The following is a 4353-nucleotide window of genomic DNA, read 5'->3' on the forward strand; positions in this document are numbered from 1 at the left end:
GGAGCTGTGGGTGCCCACGGAGACCGGCCACGGCTGAGGGGGTGCAGGGGGCCGGCCGAGGTCCCAGCCACAAGGGACTCGGGTCTAACTGAGTTCCCCAGAGAGTTCTGTCCTGAGCCGACCTCCACGCTGCTCGAGGGGCCGCACCCGGCAGAAGTGCCCATGTGGGGCCTTCTCGGGGGCAGGTCTCGGCTGTTAGCACCTGCCACGGGCTGGGCCAGGCTCAGCACGTGCTTCGCAGAACGGAGTGACGCCTGCCCCATGGCAGAAAACGGGCCCGTGTGGAGGAGGAAGGAGAGGAAGAAACAGAGCTGGGCCGGGGGAGATCCCCAGGCGGCCCCAGGCCTCCCCAGGTGTTTTCACACAGGCGGAGCGGCCACGCAGAACGTCCCAGCGCCTGTGCCTTCCCCCAGGTGACAGCAGGCTGGACCGCGTGCCCTCAGAGATCCAGTGACCTCTCCTTCAGCCCAAACCCTCTTGTGTACCCCTCGGCAAGCCCACCCCCTTCTCTAGCTTCTCCCAGTCTGGCCGTGGCAGGTGTGGGCGCCTGGCTGACAGCCCCGGGCAGGGCCCTCTCCTCTTCCTCCTGGTGCTGGCCGCTGGGGAGTTTGCCAGCCGCTCTCTGCACCTGTCTGGGAGGCCTCCAGGCACGCCCCTGCCCAGCCTTTTCCAGTGGGAGTTCTAGGGGCAGCAGCGGCTGGGGCCAGGCCTTGCTGCCAAACTGGATGCCTGCTCTTTCCAGATCCTTGGGTCACCCCAGGTAGAGGAGCGCACGGAGCTGCTCCCGACAAGGAGCGGCCTCTCACCCACGCCCTCTCCCGCTTTGCAGCAGCTCAGGGGCCTTGTCTCCCACTCACATAGCGATGACAGGACAGACACTCACTGATGGCCAGGAGGGGCCCCTCTCTCAGTTCCAACCAGCCCTGGGCCCCGCAAAGCCCCCTGAGGGCCAGGGCCCACTTGATGCTGCTGGACCCCGCAGCGCGGCCCAGCGTGGGGGTACAGCCCAAGGGAGGCACGAGCCTGTCCTGCCCTTGGGCCTCGCCACCTCCCACCGCCCCATTCGGGATTCACGCTTCCTGGGTTGGCCTCAGTGCGGGTCCCAGACCCAGGGCCCCCCAGTCTCCACCCCAGAGCCGCCGATTTCCCAGGGCCCTGTTCTCCCCGCCCCCCACCCCCACATCTCCCACGTCTCAGCCCCACCCCTGCAGGCCTGGGGGGCTCCCCACAGCGGCCCTCTTTGCCACTTCCTAAACCAGGCACCAGATCACAGACACAGCTGGGCTGGCGGGGCTCCTGCAGGGAAGCGGGCAGGGCCCCCTCAGGCCTGTGCCCCAGCCCCCAGCCCCACACTCTGTTGCCCAGGTCGCCCTGCAGACGCTGTGTGTTTGGACAGCTGGAAGCGCAGCTCTGCCTGTGAGGCCTGTGACCTGGCTGGTCCCGCAACTGGCCCTTCTGGAGGTGAGCCTGGGAGTGGCCGAGCAGAGGAAATCACTCCCAGGTCGCTGGGAGGTGGGGGAGGGGCAAGCCTGCCTCCCAAGGCTCTGGAATGTTCCATGGGCTGGACCCTGGAGAACTTACTCCTCTGGGCTCCCGGAAGGCGGGGTGAGGGTGCGGACCATGTTTCTTTTGACCTGAGAAAGCCAACCCCCCCCCCCACATCCTTCATGCACGCAGCCCCTCTGCGGGGGAGCCAGGGGAGACATGTGAAAGGGACAGGGGTGGGGCCCACACTCCACACCCCAGGCTACTCAGATAGCAGGGGTCAGTTCAGATGGACTAGAGAAGGCTCAGGCCTGATGTGCCTCAGTTTCCCTGAGTGCATTGACGGCCCGGATGTCTGGAGAACTCTTGCTCTGTCTCCTTTGCCTGTGAGGTCAGGTGCCCAGCTCGGCCTTGGAACCATGTGGCCCCAGCCCTGGAGGGGGACGATGGAGTCTGTGAGCATCCCGCTGGGTATGCACGCCCACTTCTACCTGGGACAAGGGCGCAAAGCCCCACGCAGCCCCCACGCAGCCTCACGTGCCTGACGGCGGGAGCCAGGCCAGCTCCTCACACAGGCGGTCCTAGGCAGCCTCCCTCGTGGCCTGGTCTCGACACCCCAGGGGACATGCTCCAGGCAGCCCCCTCATCTTAGGGGGCATGGGAGGCCCTGGGGGTCTTCGGCCGGTGTTGGGGTGACTGACGAGGCTCAGGCCTCCCGCCCCGCTGTGTTCCCTGGCTGCTGGGAGCAGGAGCGCTCCTCCAGCTGGAGCTCTATCAGGACTCCGGTCCTTCCCGAGAGATGGTGAGATTGTCACCAGGGCCGGGGTCCTACGGGCTGGGCAGGCCAGACAGGCCCTGGCAGGAGGCTGGTGGGATCCGAGTGGGCAGAGGGGAGAGGGAGGAGTGAAAGGCAGCCCAGCCTGTGGTTGTGCTTGTCCCGGGTGGGACTGTCCTGGGGGCCACCGAGTCACCAGAAGGGTAAGGCAGAGGGGTCTCGGCTGGAGAGGGGGTTCTCAGGGGCCTTGGGAGATGGGGGAGCCCTTGGGGCTCTCTGGCCTTGGTCTCTACCAGCTCAGTAAGAGCTTGGTTCCAGGCCGCTGGGGCCCTCTGCCACCGACAGTCTGGGCTGCGTTTTCTGAGCACTTACTGTGTGCTGGGTGTGGGCACTGGGGCGAGACGGATGTGTGATTGTGCATCAAGCTCCAACCTCGAGCCAGGCACTGGCTAAGCCCTGTCCCTCCGCAGAGTCACCGTGAGACACACGGCTGCATCCTACAAGTGAGGAGATCGTGGCTCAGAGAGGTCAGGTAACAGCCCCAAAGCCCCACAGCCCTCGGCAGCTGACCTCGGAGTCTGGCCTCCCGGCCCATGCCCAGTCCCAGAGCGGAGGTGGAGTGAGGCCGGAGCAAAGGCCAGGCTGCGTGGAGGCGGAGGTGCCGGCTGGCCTGCAGGACTGTTCTGTTGGAGGGAGTGCCTGGCAGACAAAGGCCCTGGATTCACAAGCTGAAGCCTTAGCGCCCAGGACCTCAGCACGCCACTGAGTTTGGAGACACGGTAAAGGTCATCAAAGTAAAACAGGTTGGCCCTGATCCCCTATGACTGGCGTCCTCGTGAGAAGAAGATACTTGCCTGGGCGCGGTGGCTCACGCTGTAATCCCAGCACTTTGGGAAGCTGAGGCGGGTGGATCACAAGGTCAGGAGTTTGAGACCAGCCTGGCCAACACAGCGAATCCCCATCTCTACTAAAAATACTAAAAATTAGCCAGGCGTGGTGGCGGGCACCTGTAATCCCAGCTACTGGGGAGGCTGAGGTGGGAGAATCACTTGAACCTGCGAGGTGGAGGTTGCAGTGAGCCGAGATCGAGTCATTGCACTCCAGCCTGGGAGACAGAGCGAAACTCCTTCTCAAAAAAAAAAAAAAAGAAGAGGAGGAGGAGGTTGGGACGGACACACCCCGGGAGAAGAGGCCTGGGGGAGGTGGCATCCACGGGCAGGGAGCGGCCTCGGAGGAGCCAACGCTTGATCTCCTGCCTACAGGGGAATTGGTTCCTGTGGCTGAAGCCGCCGGGGTCTGTGGGACTTCATCACGGCCGCCTGAGCTGACAGATTCACCTGACCTGAGACCCTGCCCCACCCCATGCCCTGTCGCCCGCATGCTCGGTGGGTGCTGTGATGGGGGCTGGGTCCCTGCTTGGCCGTTGGGTGACGTGGTGTCCCGTGTGAGAGCAGCACAGCCACCGCCACGGCCATCTGCACTTCCGGACTCTGGGCGCCACCCAGGACCCGCTTCCACTTCCTGTTGTGGGAGGCTTCCCACTGCTGCCCAAGCCCCTGCGAGGTGCTTCGGGGGGCAGCTGGAGGCTAATGGGTGAGGCCTGGGTTTTAGGGTCCCGCCTGGGTTCCTGTGTGGCCCGGGGCCACCGTCTTTCCCTCTCTGGTCCCCTCCTCTCTCATATCCCAGGCTGGGTCACTGGGGCCCAGGCGCTGCTCCCCTGATTCTCGGGGCTTCCAGGTTGCGCCCCTGGCCTGCAGCTCCTGGGAAGACCCCTCTCTCCGTCTCCGGCCGGCCCGGCCCCTCCTGGTGAGCTGCAGCCTCACAGGCCCCCTTCCCACGTGCAACGGCGCTGACCTCTGGGCCCCCCATGCACATTCCCCTCTAGGAAGGCCCCCCAGGGGCTCCCTGAAGCCCCCTCCTCCCAGAGCTCCTGTTCTTCCTGTCCCTCCTTGAGGGCCGGCGTGGGGGCCGCTGACCGCAGCCCGACTTGCAGCCGGGAGCGCCTGGAGGTTGCGGGCAGCAGACGCTCGGTGGGTCCTCCGTCACTGTGGACGGCCGTGCTCTGTGATCTGCACTGAGACCCAGTGGTCAGC

General features: G+C 65.4%; 1 pseudogene; it reads left to right on the plus strand.

The window, feature by feature from the left end:
* The first annotated feature begins 963 nt into the window (after nt 1-963).
* LOC101030499 (uncharacterized) lies at nt 964-2291 on the plus strand (annotated as a pseudogene).
* Nucleotides 2292-4353: the final 2062 nt, after the last annotated feature.

This window comes from Saimiri boliviensis, chromosome 2 (genome assembly GCF_048565385.1).
Source record: "Saimiri boliviensis isolate mSaiBol1 chromosome 2, mSaiBol1.pri, whole genome shotgun sequence".
NCBI lineage: Eukaryota > Metazoa > Chordata > Mammalia > Primates > Cebidae > Saimiri > Saimiri boliviensis.